Source organism: Artibeus jamaicensis, unplaced genomic scaffold (assembly GCF_021234435.1).
Source record: "Artibeus jamaicensis isolate MK-2021 breed Jamaican fruit bat unplaced genomic scaffold, CSHL_Jam_final contig_1015, whole genome shotgun sequence".
NCBI lineage: Eukaryota > Metazoa > Chordata > Mammalia > Chiroptera > Phyllostomidae > Artibeus > Artibeus jamaicensis.
Window position 1 is genome coordinate 6,284,211 of NW_026521194.1, and position 26,153 is coordinate 6,310,363.

Here is a 26,153-nt window from a genome sequence, read left to right on the forward strand (position 1 = left end):
TGTAGCTCCAGGTGGCAAGGCTGAGACTGTACTGATACTGACAAGGTAAATGATGCTGCCGTGATCAGCAGCAGGCCAGACACATTTGCTAACAGGCACTTAGATCTGAACTGGCTAGATGCACCCTCGGAAATGGAGTTGATCAAGCTGAAGAAATGGGCTTGATTGATCCTTTCCTTAAAGGGGGTGGACGGATTTTAAAACCATGGTATTCCTGCCTGTAGACCTGATAAAATGGTAAATATCTCCGGTCGCCTGCGTATGTACAGAATCAATTTACTCGTGAAGTTAGGATTGTGTTCCAGTTCCCTCACACTGTGTGAGGAGCGCCCAGCGCCCCCTTCTCTGTGGACCAGAGTGGACGTGACTCAATGATACCGACTGGGAGTGTTTCGAGTGGCTTTGGTCCACGGAGCAGCCCTTGCTCTAGGATTCCTCAGTGAGATTAATCTGGATGATTTATTTCCCCTGGAGGTGATAAAGAACTAGTAATGGTTTTCTCATTTGATCTGTGGTCAGAGGGAATATTAAATTGTGATCCATTTTGATTATTGGGTGTTTAAGGAAATCTAGGTATTTTTATCACGTTAATTTCTGGGTAGCATTATTACTAAAGTGATTTTTTTCTCACTTCAAGTTCAGTGTGTGTAATTCCTTCTTCCTATGTGTCCCCTTTTGGTCAGAATGTGGGGCGGGGGTGGGGTGGAATTTGTAAAGTTTTTTTCTTAAAAAAATGCTTTGTTTCTGAGTAAGGGATGAGAGTAATTCATTTGTACATGTATCGTTCACGTCATGTGTGGTTTAAGGCTTTAAAAAGTCAGTATCCAAGGTTTTTATTTTTGCTTGGTATTTATTCTTAGTGGCTATCAGTAGTCTCTGCTGCCAGTCTTATTGTGGTTACTACGAAACCGTGTAACTGGTCCCATTTATGAAACAGATCAGATTAATCTTTTCTCAGGGTGATTGTCGAGCCGTGGACTGGGTTGCCCACGTCCACCTGACTCGGTGATTACAGAGTCTGGAGAACTGCCTGCTGAACAGTGTGTCTGGCATTGCAACCATCTAAATGACACGGTGGGATTAACTACGGGCAGTCCAGCTGACTGGCTGGAAACCGACAGTTATAGCCTAAAAAATTACATTTTTTGATAATTTGGTGTTATAGAGGTATACGTTTGTCCTTTCGTGATTTATGCTTTTCCAAAGTGTCATTCTTGATTTGCTGTAGTTGTTTCTAGGAGTAGCTAACAATGACTGTCTTTTCATTTAATTGTAAATAAAAGAGTAAAGGCTGACTGCCTTTTCTGTTGACCTAGAGTAAAAAGGTGTGTTTGTGAACTTGAACATTTGAAAGTTGGGGTTTAAAGTTTGCTGTTGACTTAGCACCTACAAGATCAGCTTGTACCAAAGTGAAACCTTGGAGTTTACTCTGGGAATAATGTTAGAAAGTGTGGGAGTACATTGTTATTGGTCCACAGATTACGATAGTCAAAGAAGGAATAGTGAAAGGGACTAGGTGATGACACCACGTCACATTTTAAAGTAAATTATTCTGCCTTTTGATTTTTGAAGATGGGACATGCATATCTTCACATGTCAGGATTTGTATATCTATCTATCTATCTATCTATATAGATATATATATACAAATATACATGTATACAAATATATATAGATATATGTATATCATTGTCTTTTCATTTCCTGATCAAATGTTCACATGTCTGGCATTAGAATCTCTCTGTACCTAATGTCATTGATTTTCAATTGTCACAGAGCCCGGTAACTCATATGTTGCTCCATTGTGAAACTCCATGACAGTTTTACAACCCAAATTAGAAGAAAAGGAGAAAAAGATGGAGGGGGAAATGAATGTAAAGGCAATTGAACATGTTAGTGATTTGTTTTATTGAAATAATCTTGGGACTCTAGTTAATCATGTGGTTCATGGAATAGGAGCGACTCCATGTTTTAGGTCCAGTTCATTTCTGAGCAAACTGTTCCTGGCACAGGGTCAGGTAGTTGATGGAAGGGGAAGGTCGGCTGAGCCATTTTTGAAACTCTTCGGTGTTCCTACATCTGCTCCCCAGGTTTTTATTCTACTCATAAAATGATTAATTCTTTTAAGAAGACACTTTTTTTGCACAAAACCTTGCACTTTGTTTATTATACTCCCAGTAAAAATCTCTGATGAATTTAGGAAGAAAGGAACAACTTGAATGACAAAGGGTTCTTAAATTCCAAACCTAGGTGAGACTTTTTTAAAGACTATAAAAGTCTAAAGAGTAATAAAAATGGTCATCTCCATCCTTGACAACATTATTGGGTTTCAGAGAAATGGCCAAGAGGAGCAGAAGGAACATCAACACGAGGAAACTGTGTCTCAATTTGGTCACTTAGCTGTACGACCTTGAACATGTTCTTAGGCCCTCTGAGCCTTGATTTGTTCCATCTATAAAGTGGGTTGACAATATCTGTACTTATTTTATGGAGTTGCTATGAAGACATGGAGCTTTCAGAATGGTAAAAGTCACCTTGTGCATCATACAGCATGAAACTGATGTTAATACTAGCATTTCTTTTATCACTCTTCTCTTCCCAAGGCCATAGCTGAAGACTTCAAAAGGTGTTGAGCTAAAGCAAACCAAAGGGTCTTCATCTCCCAATCACCCTTGGAAGTCAGGGCTAAAGACAGGAAGAATTGCCCTTGTCCTAACAAAGAATAATGTCCATTTTCACACTTCATATTGCAAATGATATTTGGAGAGTGCCATTTCTTTTCCCCTGAAGGAAAGCAAACTTTCCTTTGAGTAGGAGAAAAGGGATTTGGGGGGGCGGGGGGCAGGCAGGAAAGAGGAGCTGTGGAGAGAGCTTAAGAAGGGATATAATGGAGAACTGGCAAGGCTTCAGAACTCTGGCAGCAGGTCCTCCCCAATTGTCTTTTCAATGGGTATGCTGTGTCAGGACAAATAGAAGAACAGGTGAAAGGTCACCTCCTTCCTCATCCATCTTCCTTGGGGTCTGGGAGGTCAGAGTGAAGATTGATTAAGATCTTAAATGTTTGACAATGGATCCCTGGGCAAAAATAGGCAGGGCAGGTGGGGGCCCGGGGCGTGCTGTTGTTTAAATCTAACCCTGGTCATCTGCCGGAGTCCTCAAGGGACCTTGGGGACAGAAGTGCACTTCCTCTTGGAGTTCTTACTTCCAAGCAGTACATGCTAATGGAGACATGAAGAGCTGCCTCCAAAGTGTCCAGAGCGGCAGGGTGATGGCGGGCTCGCCCTCTGAAGCAGCCGCAAGTTCATTGTGCTCTTGAATAACATTTTCTGAGATGATTCGGCTCGGCCTCAGCAGGACAACAAAGAGCATTAGTCACTCCTCTGCCCTCCCCAGGAGAACGGCTGGCCGGCCTGTGCAGCGGTTTGAACTTGTCTGCTGATTGGGTGCAGAGGATAAGAAACTGTTCCAGTTAGTTAGTCACCAGTCCTCCTCAGATGGTCAGAAACAGACCCAAAATCCGCCTCAGACACCGCTCCTGCCATGCACACCTGCACTCCCCTCAGTCAGGAAATCTTCCAGATGTCTTCCAGGGGTGTCTTTATTCCTTCAGAAATATTAAGCAGAAAGCAGAGAGGAAAAGATCCTTTATGCATTTATTTTTTGCTTAATTAAAAAACAAAAAAAAAGAAAGTCACATATTCACTCTGTGAAATACTAATAAGCAATGTTTTCAGAGAATATACAGAAAACTACAACTAATAAAAAGAAAACATTTTTATAGGGTCACCCTGAAGGGCCTAGTAAGTGATCATGACTGTGACGGAATTTAGCCAGGTATAAATCGAGCCTTGCTAAAATACACAATTTTGCTATACATTGTTTTGGGTCCCATATACCTAGGGCCTATATTATATATTATTCTCTGTGTATGGTGGCTTCATATCAGCACAGATATCTTATTGAGGGCTCTTTTGAGAAATGCTTTGATGGCTGTAAAATAGATTTCAAATGTGTGCTCTGGAAAGAGTGCTATTGGTAAAAAGAAAAAAAAAGTTGTGATGACTTTGTTTTCCTAAGGACCTGAGGAGAAGGAAGTGCTGGAGAGGACGCATTTCAAATATAGTTCAGAAAGATGCTGTTTTATGTCCTTTTCATTTTTTGAAATTTTCTTCTACCTTTGAATTGTGTCTTTAAGAATCAATGGCTTGAATTCCCATGGCCGCTTTCATCCCAGCTTTGAAGCGTGGCTGTGGTCATTGAAAGACTCAATTCTTCACGTATGAGAAGAACAGGGTTTAATTGTTGTCCTTTTTCTGTTCCACTTTTTTATGTCTCCTTCTTCAGGTGACCAGGCTTCTTTTTGAGAGTGAGTGAGGCGATGGTCTCAATTTTGGGTTCACCAAAGTATCACATAGGCATTATCTCAGGGATTTTTGAAGACAGTATTGAAGATTTGCTGATTTCTTTTAATCTAGTCGAGCCTCCTTGTACCTTTCAAAAACAAATTAAGACAAAATGATTTTTTTAAGACATGAGGCTTTAGGAAAAAGACTGATTAAATGGCTTTGTAGTTACCACTGTACAAAACAGAGGTGGCCGTGATACGTTTGACTTTCCCAGCACTGAACTTCACTACTTAAGGGTTGCTTTTGGATATAATTGATGAATGTCATATTACCATAGAACTATATACTTCACTCTTATTCTGAATTTTTATGCATTACCACAGCTTACATTTGGCAAGTAACCCACATATATCTTTATATATGTATTTAAAAAATAATAAATGGAATTATTATTAATATTGATCTTATTTCTGATGCTTAATTATCACATTAGAGAATATAACTTTTCTCCATTCTTCATCATTGATGATTAATATTCTATAGTAGAATATACCATACTTTAATTTTCCCTTATGGGTTAATACTTAATTTCTCCTAGTTTTTCCTGGTAACATTTTTAAACAAACACTTTAATTTGTAAATCATACGTGTATATTTCTGTTAAAATTTTGGACGGTGAACCCTGTTTTGTTATTTTTCTGGCTTTCTCTTGCACAAGTAAATTTAGTAAAACTTCCATATCATGAGACAGAAGTGGACGAGTGCAGATCCGCATAACCAAACCAGTAATATCAGTGGCTCTTCTGGAACATAGTGGGGTCTCATGAAATGTTCATTGAATGAATAAATAGATAAGTGCATAAGGAATTGTGGTCTGTTTCATATTAAACATGTATTTGATGGAGTAATGTTTCATGGAGTCAACATGATATATCAGAATCTTTGTATGTGACTCATGTATTAATGAGGTCCTTGTTTATAATTCCTGCTCAGTTGGGTCTTAAGAATTTTCATCATGTTTCTGAATCATCTGTGACTGAGTGCTCAGAAATCTTCGCAGCGCATGACTTAACATCAAGCTATTTTCATACAAAATAGCTAAGCCCTGCCTTTGGAGTTTGAGACTTTAGTTTCTAGCTGTGCTACTTACCCAGATGTGTGATCATGGATACTAACTTAACCCTCCCTAATCTCAAGTTGACATTAGCAAATTGATGGCACTAGTATGTGATGACATATAAATCACACACACACACATACACACACAGGCATGTAAGCATGGTTTAACACAGTGCCCGGAATCATTAAACATTCAGTAAGTGGAAATCGTTATTGTCAATTTTATTGTTGTTAGAGAGAAATGTGGTGACAATATGGGCTATTTGGTCAGTGTCTGTTCAACGTGGAAAGCAGTTCATTTAGATGTAGAACAGAGTTTCTGCTGTTCGTTTTCTTTTTGGCTTTTGGAGGAGCAGTGCTAACATGTAAGCAAGGGTAGGGGAGGGTATGCAATGGCCAATCATGTCCGTATTCATCCTTTGCTTCCCAAGTTACCGCACTAGTGCCGTGGTTCTCAAGGTGTGTCCAGCTGGGTTCCCTGAGCCCCTTGCTCGGGTCTACAAAGTGAAAACTTTCTTCATAACACTTATCTGCCCTTTCCTTCTTTTCTCATGAGTGCGGTTTTCAGAGGCTCCTGATATGGGTTACCTCATCAAATGGAATACAGAAGGAAATACGAGACCGTAACTGTCCTCTATTAAGCCAGGCATTGAAGAGATTTGCACATTAATAAATAAATAAAACCGCTCTTCTCACTAGTTTCTTTTATGTGTCTTCACCTGTAATGGGTTTACTATTGGCATTTTAACATGAATTAATACAGTTACAAGTTTTTCAGTTTCAGTTCCCAATGATATATGTTGGTAGCTTTAATTCACATAAACAAAAGCACTCTGTCCTCCTCGGTATTTTTAAGAATGTAAAGGGGTTCCGAGACCCAGAAGTTTGAGAACCACCGCAGTGGTCCATCATCAGCCTGTCAGAGTGTCTTGCAGGTAATAGAGTGCCCTGCAGCCTTGCTGCGGACGCTTTTAAAAATTAAAACGGAATAAGAAAGCTCTGACAACTGTTTCTGAATCTGGGAGATTTAGGTAGCTTAGAAAAGTGGTGTTTTATTTATTCAAACTTTTAGACGTTTCTATAAAATTAGACAGCAATTTATAGCCCTTGGCGTTCTCAACACTGTTTCTCTGTGTCCCATAACACGGCTGGTTCTCTCTTTAGTTCGGTTGTGCTTGTGAGAAGGAACGATTTGAGAAGGCCCAGCTGTCCCCAAGGCCCTGAGAGACTGTGTCTTTTCCACTTAGGGCACAAAGCCTTTCTCGCGTCCCCTTACAGCTGGTCCCTCAGAGCTGTCCCGCTGAGGAGAGCAGGTGAGGTCACTGGGTCCCATGATGTGCAGGGTAATTAACAGTTCCATGACGAAAGGGACATTTTATTAATATTCAGGTCTGTTTAGGCTTCCCGAGGAACAATCCTGTTCGTACCCCTTACAACTCCCTTTGGAGACACCAAGCGTTTTCTGGGTGAATGCTGGCCCTCAGCTGTCTGCCGAGGGTCGCTTTTCCAGGCAGCAGATTCTTCATTTGCATATTCCGTATTCACCCTCATGCAAAACAGCACCCCCATCTCTCTCCCTTTCACAAAGGCAGTGAGAGCTTCCTTTGGAAACTCCAGCCAAGATCTCCTTCTGTTTATGCAGAACCCGATGATTTAGATGCCATGCAAATTAATTCGGTTTTGATTTGAAGGCTTCCAGAGATTGGGGTTGGGAGGCATGGAGTGGACTATTTGCACAGGCCTCTTTGTGCAACCCCTGCCTGCCATCACCACCCTGATGTGGCAATTGTCATTCTCTGGCCTTTTACCCCATGCAAAATAACCCTGGCTCCCGCTGCTCATTTTATTTTGACCTTTGGAAGGAAACCTAGCAGTTGGTGAATCCCTTGGCTTGTCTGTTTAGTGACAGCCTCAGCTGGAATCTTGCTGTCCTTTCTGAGGTGGGAGGGTGGAGATGACACCATTCAGATTATGCTAGGAATGTTTAGAAGTGTCCCAATAAAGGATTTGAATACATTGTAAAGTAAAAAGATCAAATTCTTTGAAAAAGAACTGTCTAAGTGAGAAACGTTCAAACTGTAGAGAATTTTTATGAGGGTTTTTTTTTTTTGAGCCAAATTGATAACAATTGCAAGGATCAAAAATCTCAAGGAACTGAGAAAATGCTCCAGAAAATGGCAGTTTGCAACTTATTTTTTTTTTGCAACTTATTTTATATATCACAATCAAGGGAGGAGACAGAGAGAGGCTTACGTGAAATCCAGTGGGGGCAGAATTAAGAGGGTGGGGAGAAAGTGAAGCTGGGTAATGTCTGGGATTGGATAATAAGGCAAAATAGAGAAACACATACTTCTTTTACATCGGTGGGTACAGGATAGTTAGTCATTATTATTGACAGCTCAGAGATGGTATGCAGAGAACAAGAGAGCATGCGGATTTCTGGGGTCCGACACTGAGGGTGTGCCCTGAGGGGTCTGGGCAAGGAGCTTTCTCTTACATTTCAAAGGTATGTTACCTTCGATGCAAGAAAACAGTAGAAAGACACACTTAGGGTAAGTTAAAGGACATGAGTACCCTACAAGACTCACTTTTCCTTAGGAATTTTTATGTTCAGACCTATGTGGTCACTCCTCAGCAGGTCAGGTCTAGTCGGTGGCCCTTTTTTCGTCCACTCCGTACCTTCAACAAATAGATATGGAAAGGGTGGACTCTACAAACCATCATTGGTGTTTTCACTCTTTGAATGAACACATCAGTCTTCATGCGTAGAATCACATGATTTTCCTTCATTTTCACTTATGTCCCAGATACATTTCTTTAGGTGTATTATTATAATTCTGGTCCTTATCTCGTATGTGTCCTCACTTGAGGTTGACTTCCTGTCTTCCCATCCCGCCCAGTGTTTCCAAATTCCCGTTAACCTTCGCTGAGGTCCCCTTGAGTGGAAACAGCAAGCCCACGGCCTATCACACCAACAGACATCACTCTCTGCTTGAAAACAGCACTGTCTTCTGAAGGCCACGATCGTAAGAATTCTAGGAACTAGAAGAAGAGGACTTCGCGTGAAACGTTTTTGAAGTTCAATTAGCTTTGAGTTCAAGCTAATTTCACAGGGCAGACGTGGGCATAGCCAGACCTGGTGCGTAGTTAAGTGGAGGCAAGGTCAGCTAAGACAACATCGAAATGTGGAAGAGCTTTGCTTTAGCTCCACACGGCCTGACAGAGGTTGATGATGCTGTTCAGAGTCCATTTGGGGTGGATTACTAGGATTAAAGAACAGCAGAAGGCTCTGTGCGCGGTACATTCTCCGGTGTCATTAGTAGATGAGAAAATTCAGCTGCTTATCTGGCTCTTGTTTCTAAAGATGGATTTAACCCAGACCCACACTTCTCAAAGGTGATCTTACTAACCTCTTCTTAATAAGTTACAGATCTCAAATTGCCCAGAATCCCTAAAATACCATTTGAAGTAGGTTGATTGATAATTATCATTTCCCCTATGTGTGCTGATATTTTCCCCAGCAGTACAAAGCTATGGTACAGTTTCTTAATTACCCAGATAATCCTGTTTGCTTGTATTTTAAAACTATGAAGTGCTGGGTAATTATTCAATTCTTAATAGAAGGCAAATGGCAATGTAAACAATAATTAGGATGTGAGACAGACTAATGTGCTTCAAAGCAAATTGGATTTTTTTTCATAGTGTTCAGCATGAAGTCCCACAAAGCTAACAATTTACAAGCAAGGCAAAAGGGGTGCCATTTTGTTCATATTTTATGGCGGTATCTCGTCATGTCTTGTTTCTGTGAGTAGCAGTGTGCCCCAGTGAGGCTGGCTGTGCCCAGACCAACGGTTTCCCTCACAATCGCTTCCCTGCTGTTTGACATTTGGCTGTCTTCTCTCAGGGCTCCAGATTGGTCCTTTGTCTGCTTTGGATCCCAGGGGTCAGAGGTTAACAGAATACTGATTTCCTCCCATAATACCATGGCAGGTAAATATGGGCCAACCTCATGATCAGTTAAGACACAGCTCAGCGAGGAATGCTTTTCTCAGGGGCTTTTGTCCTTAAGAACTTCCCTGATTTTTAAGACGCCAACTTTCCCAGCGCTGGCTTTTCCACAAGGGATCCTTCATTATCTGTGCTGCCTTCCCTTTCATGTGGCTTTTTCATTCACAACTAACAACGTATCCCCAGAAACACGCGACCTGAAAATTACGAACAAATCATTGCTCTTGATTAATTAATTTTACATATTTAAGATGATAATACTTTGCCATCTTTGCGTGGTTAATTATGTCTTATAGTCTTTACTGTACGTTTCATTGGTGAGAATAAATGGATGACAAAAGCGGTAGACAAAGATATTTTAATGCTGGGGCTGTTGCCTCCCCCCTCCCTTCTCTTCCTCGTCTAGCCTTCATGGTGTGTTGCCAGTTGGAGGTGTAATTAAACGAACAATCAATTTTATTTTCCATTTTCATCATTTATGGGGATGTCTAAGCATTCATCAATATCAACAGCATTATTAATGTTTTGCATCGGTTTAATTACATCAGTCTTATTTTTTTCCCACAAGATTAATGTAACTCAATAGGTTACTTTCTAATTGGTTATGATGCACACAGAGCCTTTAAAAGTTTAAAATACATTTCAAACTTTCGGACTTGTTCTTATCATCAATTAATTTTAGCCACTTTTCTAAACACTAGCTCTCCCATACCCATTTGGCCAACCTCCTTCACACCGAGCTGTGAACTTGATGTTTAGATTCATTTGTTTTCAGTTTTAAGTGTTTGAAAGAGACCTCCCCACTTTGAAAAACAAGTTTCCTTTTCAAGTGTCTAGCTTGGCAATGACTGAAGCAGCCCCCAGGAAAATTACCATGTTAAAAGAAGAGATCAATACCTTTCTGGCTCCTCCACCCTTCCAAGGGGGAAGAGTTGTGAAGAACCCTAGGAGGCCCTTGACCGATGTGCCAGGAGCCTTCAAGAGGATTGTCAATTGCTGAGTGGGAGACATTGACAGTTTGATCTAGTGCCCAGGCTGCTCCTCCACCGGCCATCTGAAAACGGATGCAGGAGCAACTGACAACTTCAGGAAAGACTAGCAGTTTATGTAATGATGGAGAGGATTAGAAGAACAGCGTTGGGGGAAGTAAGAGATCGATACTGGGGCACCAGTGGACTGAACTCACCTTTAGCTGTTAGAGCACTCTGTTTTGTAACATTTAGCCTGTGCAGAGAGAAGATTATTTTATAGTTTTTTAAAAGGGTTGTATAAACCTATACATAAGAAAAAAACCCCACTGATTTTTGAGAGCAGACTTGTAGGTAATTAACAATGTAACGCTTCCAGTACTTAACATGTGAAGGTGCTAATTAACTAATGGAGAAAATTGAGATTTCATTACTCTGTGTCTCTAACTGAGGCGTCAGTGAAGAAGTGCAGGTGAAGGTAGTATTTGAACATTTAAGTTTCCATATATAGCATTTTGTTTAGGAACTGTCTCTCTGTTTTTATCGTAGAGATCGAATGTAGCAATAATTCAGGGCTACCTTAAAATGATATAAAATCATGTTGTTATTTTAAGAGGGGAACTCATGTTGATGTAAAACAGAACATTATGTTTTGCAAAAGTGAAGGAAAGCATTTTAAAAAAGGGTCTGAAACACATTGTTGGAGGGTCTCAAATGGTGTTACTTTTATGAAGTTATCCCTCACAGGGCAAAAATGGCAACTGTACTTAACTAAAACAAACTCAAGTGCGTAATTTATTCTAACTTTCATGAAGGATTCTGGGATTCTCTTCACAAAATGTTGTAGCTACAATGATTCTAATGATTTTTAAATGGCTAGAATTCTGCACTGTAATTTTAGAAATTATACTGAAACTTAAAAAAATGTTCATCATTAGGTTTTTTATTTTTCCTCCTAGAAAAAGATAGTCATTTATTGAAGAAAAGTAATGTCTGATCTTATAAAAATCAAAACCATTATTGCAACTTTAAAAAATAGGTATAGTAAAAAGAACCCTTCTCCCCAAAATGGATTGTTGACTTTTATAGATAATGATTGAAAAATACAAACGTGCTTAATGACTTTTTCTGATATTTTCCATTATATCTTCTAGCTGGTTATCACTGATCTACAGGAAAGCTATTGATTTTTGTATGTTTATCTTACATCCAATTCCTTTATTGAATTGTCTTGTGAATGCTAATAGATTTTCAGTTAATTCTCCAGGGTTCTCCAGAGAACTAATACTTTTGACGGCAAGCAATTATTGTTTCTCTTCTTTCCAAAAATTAGAACTCTTATTTCTGATTTTTATCTTTCAACATTGGTCAGAATTTTCAGACTAGTAGTAAATAATAATGTAGCTTGTGAGCACCTGTACTTTATGGCCAGTTTTACTGGATAAAATTTAAGTATCCTATGAGATATATTTTCTTAATATCCGATTACCAAGTTTTAAAAATTTCTTAGAACAAATTTTTAATTTTGTTAAATTACTTCCAATATTTTTTAAATTTATGCGAACTTTTTGACTTGTTTCCTTTTTTGATATTGAATATAATAATGGATTTTTCCCCTGATAATAAACCATAAAATGTCTTTGCACTTGTGGGGAAAAAATTAACTTATAAGGTGGCAGTGAGTTTTGATAAATAGATTCTTGAGTTCTTGTTTTTAATTGAAAATAATAAGTACGAGCTGGAGCTTTGGAATAAGAACTAAATTTTAATCTCAGTTGTTGTTTTTTTAATTACAAGGTAATTGGGCTAGGTAGTTAACTTTAGTACTTTGGCTTTCTACTCTGCAACATGGGAATAAGATACCTACCCCATAGCTATACATAGGCCTAAATAAGACCATGTATGTACGCCTCAGCTAGGAATTGGCACCTATTCAGTGCTTAGTAAAATGTAGAGATTTTTATTATTTTATTTTGAAGCTTTTATAAATATGCAAGTGATGTTAGTCTACCTATTCTGTCTCTTTCTAACTCTACCCCTTTCTCTTTCTCCCTTCTATTTTTGTCAAGTTTCAGTATTATAGTCAACTTGTAAAATTAATTATTGTAGTTTCTCATTTCTTTATTGATACCGTAGACAGTTAATGTACATGCTTAAGTAGCTCTTCTTTGTGAGTTTGAGAGATTCCACCATGAAAACTGAGTCTGGACCGTGCATGTGTAATTGGGGCACTTTTCTGTGTATTTGCTAGACTCCGATAAGAAGTGCAACAGCCACAGAATGAACACTGGCCATGGCACTTTTTCGAGTTGCTTTCCAAGTAACACAGGTGGCTTTCCCAGCCCAGCATTATAGACATGGTCTTTGACTTTGATTTGGGCTATCGTCAGCCTCTGCTGACTTTAAGGTAAAACGCAGAGATGCCACATTGCTCCCATCCATAATTGCATTATTGGGATTTCTCATTACCTTGTGTAGATCTTAAGCATATACGTTAAAGGAAATGGGATCGTTAAACCTGGAGTTAGCGCATAGACCTGGTTGAGCTGTCCATTAATCATGAGCCTGGCTGTTAATGAGAATCCAGTTGAGAAAATATTTAATATCCCATTAGCAAAAGCCACATTCCACCACAGAGTGAAATGTGGCCCTCAGAACCGCAGGGCTTTGCTCCCTTTTTTTATTGAGAGAGAAAGAGAGAACATGAAATGACAGATCCACATTAATAGAAACATCTGGCGCTCCTTACAGCTGCAACTTTGACGTCCTAATTTGTCATTTTTTTCCATTGGTTTTGAGGATTGGCAAGTTTTATTTTTCACTTTAAATTATTCTGTGGGCCATGGCAGACAGAAGGAAGACCGGTGGATAGATATTGCCTCAAGGAAAAACTGTCTAATATTTGCACCTAGTCATGATAGAGTGCGATGCCTTTTGAGACAGTGAGCTACACGTCTGTGGAGCCAGGGTTCACCCTGGCCAGTGACCCCAGGGCATCTAACTGCATCGCTGCAGTAAGATATCAGAGGCTGTGTTTCTCAAAAGGAGCACCCTTGTCGTGGGCAGGGCAATTCTTTCTTGAGTAACATTTATCAAATATCATGGGTCTGTCCTGTGCACAGCAGGCAGGCACATTGCGAGGCTAGTCCTGGGGTGCCAAGTGCCGGTGGCATCCTCCAGCCCCTGGGACAGGCCAACACCTCCCCCTTTTTTCCCGGGACATTGACAAATGCCTCAGAAATGGGTACTCGTCTCAACTGTGAGCTTCTAGACTAGAAAACTGTAAGATTACTTGTAACTCTAAAATGGGTATTTGGTACCTTATTTTAAATATTTTATATTTTCTGTAGGTAGGTCATGGAGGCCTAGGACCTTCCCAGATGCCAGCTTCTCTATTTTTGTTTTTCTTAAATCCAAGTGTATACCATGGCATCTGAAAAAATGGTTTCATATGTTTCCCCAACAGGCACCAATTAAAGGAGATGGTAAATGTCTTTTGGATGAAATTATTAATGTTTTATAAAAGTATCTGTCACTATGAGCATCAACCAAGGACAACTGGCTTTGATGTCTTTGGTCCTAAAACAGTCATATAAGGTAAATACTGCTATCTCCATTTTACAGTTGGGAAGACTGAGGCCTGGAAAGGTGCTTAAAGCCATGCAGACTGTTCGAGATGACCTGAAGCCAGGTCATCTTGGCTGGCTCCAGCCTCCACAGCTGCCAACTCTACCCTGTACTTTCTTTGGGGAGGAACTGTTAGTGAGAAAAATCCTCTCTGCAAGTTAACTAAGGATATGGGGTCCACGTATTCTTACAAAGTAAGAAGAATACTTAAAATGAATACTTAACATTCAGATTATAGAATTATGTAAAACCATGCCCTATATTTACTCCCAGTGGGGGGCCTTTATATCATTTCAAATGGCCTTGCCAAGAGCAAAAAGGGAACTTCCAATTATTAAGGCTGAAGACTGTCACAGAGTGTATTACTGAGCATATCGTTCTTATTTTGACTCTGACTCAGAGCAGAGAGGAAGGTTACAAGCATAGAGCCAAGTTTACAAAAGACAGAGCAGCAGCTCATCCTAAACAGGAGGCCAGACTAACCAAATGAGAACTTTCTGATCTGTGCAGTAAATCCAAGGATAGTTGGGAGGAAAACCAATCTAAATAGGGTTAACTTTAATACTCTATATGTCATGCACATGTTTGAAAGCTGGTTCAATTACAGTATTTCATTGCAAATGTGAGCAGAAAGAAATAGCAATGAAACCATTGAGAAGACAATTCATTTAAGAGAGAAGGGGAAAGACATGGGGGCTCTGGGGAGTGTAAACAATTTCAAGTGGTGGCACGTGTCCACTCCTTTGGGACCCGGACATCTGTCCTACCCTTTCTCCATTGTGTTGCTATGTTGTATTTTCTGTGGAAATGGCTCCCCTTTCAGCACCCCAAACCAGTTATATTCTGAATTGTCAGAGTATATTCATCACAAAAATTTGTCCTTCTTTTTGAGTCTAAACCATTTAGAATGATGTTTTCTGTTGAGTGCAATACAACTGTAATTAATAAAGGAGGTCATTACTTTAACTTGACGATTCCTTTAACATGTGAACTAGTTTTCTACACACAAATGTTGCAGGTAGGGACCGTAATGTGTTTGACCACCCTGGGTAGTTACTGTCCCAAAAGATGTCTTTATAATCATCTATAAACAAAGGCAACGTCTTGGCCATTTGTTCTTCTTTCTCCACCTGGCGGCAGAGTGTGCTAGTTAGGGTTCCATTGCTGGCGGAGGCAAAGGCACGGGTCCTGTACCGAGGCTGTGTGAAGTGGGGGACATCTCCCTTCTCAGAGTGGGGGACTATTCAAGTGGGAAGCACCTTAGAAATCCTTTCTTTATAGTCCATGCTTTTTACATGTTAGGAAAATGAGGCTCAGATCAATAAAGTTCGAACTAAATTGGTAAGACTGGTGCGTGAAGTTTAAACTTGTACAGTTTTGCTTCCTGGGTCCTGCTAAAGGGAGAAGAGACCCAGAAAAGATGTGGGAACCAAGGCAAAGTAGCATCTCCTTATTTTTGAGGTTGGCCTTGATAACCACACTCCATGTACTCAAGCCTCCTCCCTAACGTAGGGCTTCTGAAATGAGATTGAATTTGGTGCTTGGTCATATTCTTAGGGTTTCAGTAAACTGTCCCCCCCCAACATGGGCTTGAAATCCCTGAGAATACTGTGCCTTTTTCTGTCTACGTCAGTACATCCTGAAGTCTTCCGATCTTTCTATGTGCTGTTCCCTTCACAACCAGTTTGTAGCCTAAGGGAGTGAACAGCCCTGCAGAAACATTTGTAACGTGATAAGGAAATAAGCTCAGAGGAGGACCTGGAGGAGGGAGGTGCTGAGTCCCATTGGGGGTGAGATATGAAGGACGATTTTTGGAAAATTAAATAGTATCAAAGAGCCGCTGATTTCAACAGTGAATAATTCTTGAGCATCTACTGTGCCTAATCCCCACAGAGGCAACTATGCATTTGGCATGAATCCCTGCGGTGAACACGGAGTGGCTGTGAGACATAGGGTGTGCGTGAGAGGGAGAATTTTGAGTCACTTCTAGGTTTTAGGCTTGGCCCAACCATTCTTAGATTAAGGAAATCTTACAGGATGAGGTCATTTTTAAGGGATGCTGGTTTGGCATGGCAGAATGAAGGTTTATCTTAGTTTATACTTGCTAAATGTAGAACACATGAATGGCTCAGAGTGCTGGTCTAGGAAGGATGATCATGTCTCTATTTTGCTGTTCAATTCTGTACTTGACTTTGTAGAGAAGTAAGTTTTGAGAGGCTTTAGTACGATCCTCTGGGAAATACCTTAGTCAGCTTGAGTTACCCTACCAGAGTACCACAGAGCGGTTGGCTTAAGTAGAAATTTGTTTCCTCACGTCCTGGAAGCCAGAAGTCCAAGGTTAAGGTGCCACAGGGCAGGTTCCTGGGTACAGACAGTCGCCTTCACACTGAGTCCTCATGGCATTTCTCTCTAGATGTGTGTGGTAAAGGGAGAAACTTCTGGTATCTTTTCCTCTCCTTATAAGGACACCAGTTCTATACGGTTAGGGCTCCACCCTACAACCTCATTTAACCTTAATTTCTTCCCTAAAGGCCCTGGGTACAAATACAGTCACATTGAGGGTTTGGCTTTCAACATAGGAATTTTTAGGGGGACACAATTCTTTCCATCACAGGAGGCGAAAAATGCCTTTCCTTTGTTTTACCAAAGACAAGTACACATGTGCCAGATCATTGAGACATAGCCTTAGTATCCAGGTTTCTGTCTTCATGTCTACAGTGTGTTGGCCCACGTGGATTTTCAAGAAGACAGTGTGGCTTGGTGGCCTAGAGCTTGGGCCCTGGACCAGGGCTCTCCAGACGTCTTCTAGAAGCATGGTTCTTGTGCAAATTACTTAATCCTTCTTATTACTAATCCCTTGTATTTCTCATCTGTAAAGTGCAGATGCTGTTACTTTGAATTTTGCAGTATAGTTCATATGGTTCATATACATATTACTGATACACTTATTATGCCTTTGGTTAAAGAAGATAGTTTAATATATTTTTATTTCAGTAGTTTAATGCTTTCCTAGACTATAGTATAGTCAGAGCCTCAGTCATTTTACTCTGTGCACAGTTGCTAAGTATAGCATGGGAAATCCAGGTATGGTTTTAAACCATATTAAGGGAACTAATGAATAATGAAGTTATCTAGTCAAGAAAAAAAAAGAGATTCATGCTATTCATTAAAAAAGGTGGTAATATAAACAAGTAAAAAATTAAGCAAAATCACATATATATCACCACCTAATGAGAACCATGCTTATCACTTGCTTTCTGCACTTCCAGACTTCTCAGATAAGGATGTGCACACACCACACACACACATACACACACACACACAGTCACATACTAAAGCATTGATCATGCAGCATGATCATCAGATCTTTCCAGATCAAGAAACATAACTTTATAACATTATTTTTAATGGCACAGAATTTTCTGTTGCTTGAATATACCACCATTTTTTTTTGTTTGTTTTCAGCTATCCCCTATTCTGTGATATTTAGGTTGTTTTCAGTTTGATCCTTTTAATAACATTGCCCTGAATATTGTCACAGCAAAATCCGAAAATATAGCCTTCATTATTTTCAAATAATTGCTGGGTTGAAAGATACAGGATTTTAGAGGCTTTGATGTGCAGTTTTGAAATAAATGCTTCTTACCTAAGCCTGAAATGATGAGGGAAAGTGCACTTCTGGTGACTTACACGTCCATTTTCCTGCAATGCTCATTAGTGGCCTGAGCACAAAGTGGAGGGAGTTTTCCTCACTAACCCTTACCTGTGAGAAAACTTCTTTCAAGGATTTTGCCAACCAAGCCTTCATTTTCATTCTAAAAATCAATGAATTTTCATGCTTGTTTTAAACAAATGTAGGATTCTCTGACTGCCTGTGGCAGCTGTGGACAGCTACCCTGTAACGTACAGGATAGCCTTTAGTAGCAAGGGCTATATCGTTCAGCCAGCCACCTGATGTACATTCTTACCTCTAAATCTACTGGAAGTTTTCCCTCCCCATATCTAAGGAGCATCATTTCTCTTAAAGCCTAGAAAACTGCTTCACAAAGACCTGGTTAAAGTAAGAGAGCATGATGCGACTGATTGTTTTTATATAATTGCTTAGACACTGTTGCCCTACAGGTTGCAGGATGCCTCAGGGTTTCACCAGCTCCAGGGAAAATGACTTCACAGATTGTGGGTGAACTTTCCAATACCTGCACCCACAAAGCAGGAGATCGAATCCCTGTGGGGTTGGCTTGATTGCTGTGACCTTAGAATTCATCTTGTTACACTTCAGAGCTCAGCCACCTTTAAACTCAGCTACCCAAGTGCTTGTACTAGCTTTATCTCCCAGGACCACTTATTCACCATGCAATTATTAATTATCCAATTTGCTTTCTCACCTTCCCCCTTTTTAAAACAAATTAAACATCTTGCAAATTATTTTCCCAGTTGCATGGACAGTATGTGGAAAAATGCGTCATCCTTTCTGTCCTGCCTTCCTTTACGCTTTCTGCTTTGCTCTTTCTCAGTAGATGAATCCTGTCTGCTCTGGCTCTAAACTGGAAGACCTTGTCATTTGGAAGTAGGATAGAGTCTCCAAAGACAGTGGATGTGTTTCCTTGAACCTGAAACATTCTCTCTGATTTCTGCCTCTTGTCTCTTAGCAGTATGGACAGTAAAACCACAGTCTTTTTAATTTTTTTATTAAACAAATGAACACCTTATTCATGAAACTAATTCCATTCATTGTAGACCATTAGGGAAATGCAGGGAAGGGAAACACTCACTCACAAAGAGAACCTGAAGTCCCACTTGGGAATATCACAGCACCTATTCTTTGGCCTCGTGATCTACATGCCTAAGTACAAAGCTGTCCTACTCTGCTTGCATGGTGGAGCTGGCCTTCTCCTCCCCACCATCCATGCAGGTGAAGGAGGTGGTTCTTGGTAACCGCAGAATCAGCCATTTGCTGGGAAGAGACTGGTTTTGCTGTTGGAGACTGCATTCCTGTCCTGTTTGGGAAGAGTATTGGCATCCACATGCCTGTGGTGGTACAACTTCCCACACGCAGTTATTGGCCCAGACACTACAACTGCTTCTGTCTCTCTTTCCAGCTCTGCATTCCAGTTCTCACTGAAACCAGCACCTTTGGCTGTTAACGCCAACGTCCTCTATGAATGAACTTGCCCTTCCCTTCCTATAGGCTGCTGCACACCATTTCGAATCCCACGGAATCTTGTTCTGAATCAGCAGAAACTGGAATGTGGGTCGCTTCCCTGACTTCTAGTGCGGTACTTTCTTAGGACCACCTAGTTGTTCTGTTTTCTGCCCTCTGATTGAAAGCCCACAGAGTCTGATGTTGTCCCAGATCAAGACCTTGTTCTCCACCACATTTTGGATACTAATCTAGCTCTACATCAGTCTCTTTGGCTCTAGTCCTTCAGATGCCAGTTACTTCCTATCTCCCTCTGTTGCCTAAGGCAGTGAGGTTCCTACAAGCCCAGTCATTCCTCCCTCCGAGATAAGTAGTAAGCTCTAAGCCCTGGACAGTCTTTAAGTGGAAACTGGAGCGAGGTTTTAGTAAGAGAAGCTTCCGCAATATCCCTCACTGGCAAGGAAGACTGGAATAATTGTTCTGGCCCCTGATAATTTTCAGGTTATTATGATTCAACAGTAAGGGCCCCTTCCTACTCACAGATTCAGTGAAAATGCGCTCACTGTTTCCTCAGTCCTGTATGGAGAGCAGTATTTGCTTGATACAGATCTAAGGCTTTGTGGTGTGCCCATTAGATGTAAAATCCAGTTTAATAGAGACCCTATCAATACCAAAAGGGGAAAAAGTAGTAGGTGGATAAAAAATGGCCTGCATGGACACTTAAATGCATTAATCAAATTATTAAAATTTGCCTTATGGATTCCTTTGCCTTCTGTCTGATGCTGAGACAGCTGAGGAAGATGACTTCTTGCACTGGACTTGTTTGTCTCGCCCGTAGAACCTTGAGTGATTACAAGCGCAGCAGCTGGATATTTTGCTTTGAATGGAGACATTTATTGAACTAATTAAGAAAGTTGTCTAGTAAAAATGGGGTATTAGTAAATGAGGTCGTATTTGGGCATAATAACAAACCTGTCTTCCTCTTTCTGCACCCCTCCCGCAAACCTATTTAGCCTTTGGTGTACAGGTTGGATGATGTTATTACGGCAGCCTACATACAGGGTGGGGCAAAAGTAGGTTTACAGTTGTGAGCAGGTGAAACACTGACTTTATTCTTATATTCTTATGCATTAATTATTGCATTATTTTCTATGCAAACAACCATGCCTAATTATGCCCCGCCCATACATATAGGCTAGGATTATAAATCTTGGTAAACCTGAGCATCGGTCGTGTGACACTCTGCCTCGGACACCACCCTGGCTTGTCCACGTGGCCCTGCTGGGAAAGAGGGTCCAGGCTCTTCCTTTCTTCTGTGTGTCTTCCCTGCTTGAAGCATCTGGCTGCACAGGGTGGCCGTCCTGCCTGTCACAACCATGCACATTCTTCACGGCCCTGCTCAAGCAGCATGTGCTCCTCTCTTTGAATTTTCACAGGTATTTTTATTGTACTCCCCAGTGTCCCTTACGCTTTCTATTCACATATTCTTCTTACCTGTAAAGTCTTAGTTAGGGAGTATATGCCTCACAACTTGTTACCAGTTTGACTTCAGGCAAGTCAATTAGTTTCCCTGTGCTTAGTTTATTCATATATAAAAGGCAGATAACAATAATAAGTCCATCAGGTTGCTGTGTGGATTAGACATACCCATACTTGTAAATAAACTGCTTGGAATATAGTAATTACTCAGTAAATAACGGCTCACTCAGGAAAAAATGCCACCTCTTACTACCACTGCTATTACTGCTACTGGGTTGCAGCCCCATGTCAGGGCTCTGAGCTTGGTGAGAGGGGGTCAAGCTGTACTTTGGATTCCAATTCCCACCTTTAGCTGAACACTCTTGTTCAGGGCACAGCCTGGACCACTGCATATGACAGGTTAGTGCTAGGATCTAAGGTCTTCCAGAGATAGTCTGTATTCCATTCATCCCTGCATCCCTTATACGGCCTGAACCAACAGAGTACACAGTTTTATCCTCTCCTGGTGCTCCCTATGTGATTGTAAAAAGGAATGAATAAACAAATGGAAAGAGAAAGATGTCACTGTGGCTTTGTTTATGGGTAAGTGCTCCACTGGTTTTTGAGGCAGGCTCAGACTGTGTTGTGTATTTTCAGTAGGAAACCAGTATTTGTCATCATCTTTTGCAGCACCGGGTATGTCATAAATTTAAAGAGTATAATTGAGGCTGAACTTCTCTGCGGGTTTATTTACTAGATCAGAAAGTAACTTCAACTTTTAGCTCCTATTTTATTTGCCAGCAGAAACTCTTGGGTTTAGTCAAGTGCCAGGAGAAGAAGTTAATCATCTGAATTATGTGGATTTTGGCAAATCGCTCTTTCTTTGTAGGGGAAAAAAAGAACTTTATGCCTTTATCTCCCTTCAGCAAAACCAACTGATGACATTATTAAGAATAAAACTCTATTAATTAATCTAATAGCTCTAGGCGGCTAATCAGTCTAGAAAAGTGACATTATACAGAATAGACTAGTTATTCTTATTGCATGTCATTGATATATAATTCAATTGATTTTCACACTTTCTACATCCCATAGTGAAATACAGCTTTTGTCATGTCACCAGATTGGAATTCTTTGACAATATATTAACGTGCCAAAAAATAACATTACACTCAGGAATAATGTGGAAATAAATTACAGGTAGACCCGTATCCATCCCTAGGGACATTTTCATTTGTGTCCGAGACTAGAAGACTTATCACACTGCTCACACATGTATGTCGATTTTGGTCCAGTATGTTTCAGGCTTTTAGTTCAATGAATTACTCATTGTGTGCTTGCTACATGCTCAGCCCTTGGTTTTGCTGAGCAGTGAGTATACTTACACAAAAGTCTGTGTGAACCTGAAGTCCAACATGACTTTTTTCAAAGAACAATTATGGAGACTTTCATGCAAATGATCCTGGAAAGTTGGCACTTTGAAGGTTTTATAGGATTATTATAATATAGAAACTTTGGGGAACTGGCTTCTTCAAAATGCATAATACCTTTTCAAATGTGCTTAGTGCTGGACAATTTTGTCTGTTCAGATGGATTTAATTTTGGAAGTCAAATAAATCATAGACAAGGTTGTTGATAAATAAGATCAATCATGCCATGAACCACTGCTTTAGTCAAGAACAATGAGAGACTGCAAGGTAACAGACCTTGTTCATGAGTAACTTTTAACTGGCTTTGAATGCAGCTTCAAAAGCAGTTATTTGGAGCATTGGTAACCTCAGGAACTAAGGGTGTGGTGGGTGTCCAGCATTCTTGGACTGAGCAGTCAACCTGCAAGTGAAGGTGGGCCTGCTTTGCTCCTGCCAAATCCTCAGAGCCTCTGACTAAGCCTGACACTTAGTTGCTGTTGCAGTGAGGAGCCAATAAAAGCAAGCAAGAATGAACAGTCACAGCAGTTCACTAATGTACTCAAAGGCCCCTGGCATATAATGGCTTATCTTTTTTTCCCCTGGCGTTTATCTGAATCATTTGTGTTAAGATTGCCTTCCACCTACCCCTGGAGAATATGGCCCTGTGCTGAGCACTTTACTTTCAGTACTTCATTGTAGCACCACAATAACTTGGTGAAATACTATCACTATCCCCTTTTCATAGATGAGGAAACTAAGGCTCAGAGAAGTGAAGCAATTTGCCTGAAGTTGCACAGCTAGTGAGGAGTCTGTTCAGCCTGCAAGGTCTGACACCCACAACGAACGAAGCTTCTGAGCTTCCTGCCACTGCACCCTTGTTCTTATCTGATACGTGTTCTCTCGTTTTGCTCTCAATCTTTCTAAACTGAGGGTGTTATAACCCTCTTTCTGGGATTAGGGAGCTGGCCAAATTTCATCCTATAAAAGGATTTTCTAACTTGGGAATTAATGGAGATTTGGGGAAATCGCTTTCAAGAATACAAGTGTATACAGCAGAAGATCCCATGGCAAGTAATCTGCAGGTCAGCCCTCCTTGAAAGAATCAACACCAGTACACAAATGAAAAACTAATTCCTCCTCTAAAGCCCACGCTCCCCAAAGGCCCACAGTCTTCACTGTAGGATGGAAACACTGAACTTCCAACTTCCGTTCTGAAAGGTATCTAGTGATCTGATTAGGGACACGTTCTCTAATCAGCTGTCTCACATAAATTTTATCCTCTTGCAAAGAATCATCTGGAATAGGTCATCTACAGGAGGGCCCTTAGCTCTCAAGTGCTAAAATGTGTGATAGGGTAATAAGTGCTATTTCCCTGTAGATCAGGAAAACAGAGCCTGTGTTGACTGGAGTTATCTGGAAAGGCTTCTAAGGAGAAGAAAGACTAGATAGAGTGTAGATAAGTGAAGGTGGTAGAAGGAGAAGGACCTTCCTGGGCCAGGAATGTGGAGGTAGCCTTCTTGCCCTGGGGCTGAGGAGACTGGGTTTTCGGAGGACTTAGGAGGGCAGAGGAGAGTTAAGACTCTTCCTCTGGGCAGTTTCACCAGATAGTCATTGATATTCTGGCCCCTAGGCGCCTTTGATCTCGGACAATTCTAGGTATGTCATTCAACCAGAGGGGATGTCTCATTGGTATGAAGGTTTGTAATGTTTACTTAAGTCTTTGTTCTGTCACTTCAGGCACCGAGGAGAAAGATAAGGAAAGCCTCAGAGTAAAGCTGGCTTGAAGGTTCTATTTAAAGGATGATTGGATTTATTTCAACAAAAGAGAAAATAACAGATCAGTTGTTTGATGAACAAAAAACAAAAAATACGTCTCCCTTGATTCGGTGTCCTTGATGCTTTATTACCTTGTAGATGGGTGATTTAGAATAGTAAATAACTGATGATGGTGTTTATTCAGATTTGGGATTTGAAACTGTCCTAGAAGTTCTGCACGTAGTTTTGTTTTATTTTTGTTTTTTTTAATGTGTAAGAAGGATATAATGTATGTTGGCTTGGGGCAAGATGACTGCTTTCTGGGCTCTTCTCTAAGAGCCCAGAAGTTTCCAAATACGAGTTTTCTATAGTAGAATGCTTTGGGGTGCTTGCTACAATATTTAAGGTCACATCCCTAGAATTTTGAGTTCTGAGTTTGTGATGTGAATTTTTAACAAGCCTCACTCAAAATGGTTCTGGTTAATTCCAGTATTTGGATCCCACATGTGAATCGCCTGTTGCCTATCCCTCTAACTCTTGAGTCTAGTTGACACAGAACTCATGGTGATAAGCTGGCCGCCCTGCTAAATGTAAGGTCAAAGGGAGAAAATAGTGCTGGTTGTTTCTCTTTAACCTCGTTGGAGTACAAAGGCTTGTGGATCTGAGAAAGCACAATATCTGTGCCGGTGTGGGCCAATGATGTCCATCCCAGAGAGGCAGAATTTATCCTGTATCACATTTTTGGGGTCAGATGCTGTGAGTAGTTTACTGTTCTGCAAAAAAAAAAAAAAGTAGATTATGTAGATAATCAAGTGAAGAACAATTGGGTCTACTGAAGAGCTGTGCATAATTTATCTCTTTTCTGCTGAAACTTTTTTTTGGTGGGAGAAGTAGTTGGAATACAACTACACAGAGGTGAAAGGCCATTCATTTGGGTTACTAGGATAACATTATCAACTAAATGTAGCAGTCCTAGTAGAACAAATAAGAACCCATTAGAAAGTCATCAACTGTTGAGATTTTTAGACGGAGCCACAAATTGATTTTGGGTTTTAGGAATAATCGCGGATAGCCTGGAAGTTGTTTGTTCTCTTCCTTCTAAAGGGTGGGGGAAATTCACAGGACCCCAGCCTCTGCGGCCAGACCAGGGAAGGAGGCCATTCCGAGCTATCAGGCACCTGCATTGGAAGACAGATTTTCCTAGGTACCACTGTTACAACTGGCAACATTTGCAGATAAAGAGTCTTGGCATTTTCTGGAGTTAGCGTAGCATTTTGGTTAAAAAGAAAACTTGTTTTGAGCAAAGCTCTCTGTGTATTAGCCAGGAAGACCAACCGAAGGAAGTGGACCCGGGCCAGCTCCAGAGCGGGGTCCAGGGCCGAGACATCTTCCAAAACCACTTGTGGGTATAACTGGGACACCTATGGTTTGTGTATTACTTAGTGGTCTGTTTTTGCACAAATTCCTGCTTTAGTAAACACGGCACCATTTATTCTCCTTAGGGGCCATTCTCAAATTATTCTTTTAGTTACCCTTATAAAGATATCAGTTAAAAAGCTCCATACAGATATTCTTCAACAGGAGTAGTTAGATTGACCTTTGCAATCAAATCTCTATTTATCCAGAGTAGGCAGGCTCACTAATCACCAGTAGAGAACAGTGGGTGCTCTAACTAGGGCTCTTCTTATGTGTATATATTATTTACTTAGGTATGAAACACATGGTGTCCCAGAGATGTGGGAACAGGGGTCTCACAAGAGACTTTTGCCCCTACTCCTCTGGTGTGGCTCTGCTGGGTCTCTGAGTATGGCTTCGAGTTGACCAAGAGTTGGGATTGCTGTGAAATAGTTCTGTGGAAAACGTTGTTCTGACTATCACAGGGGCCTGATTTTCAGTCCAGTCCTGACAACCCCAGTGCCACCTCACAGGCACGGTTTTGACAATCACAACAGAAAACGTCAGAATGCCTGCAGTCACACTGGTGTCTTCAGAAGAGTCACCATCCCAGGGACCCACACTGCCACATGCTCTGAAATTCCACAGACTGGAGCTCGTTCAGTGTGTTTTCATCTGAGCGGCAGGAGCTGTGTTGACTCCCAGAGTCACCGAGGGGCTTAGACTCTCTCCTTTGTCCTCTCTCCTTCAAGGACCTACCTTTGAATTGACGCTTTGACCACACTGGCTTGCTTTGTCCCTCAGAGTCACCAACCCCTTAGTCACGAGCACTTCTGTATCCTTCACTGATACGCGTGGGGGTAGCAGGGTGGTCACCACCGCTGCCTCCATCGCCTCTTTCAAAAACTAGCCAAGGGTTGCAAACAGA

General features: G+C 40.8%; 1 protein-coding gene across 1 annotated transcript in view; it reads left to right on the forward strand.

The window, feature by feature from the left end:
* Positions 1–26,153, forward strand: part of EPHA4 (EPH receptor A4) — a 135,809-nt gene that overhangs the window by 8,282 nt on the left and 101,374 nt on the right. The window lies entirely within an intron of this gene.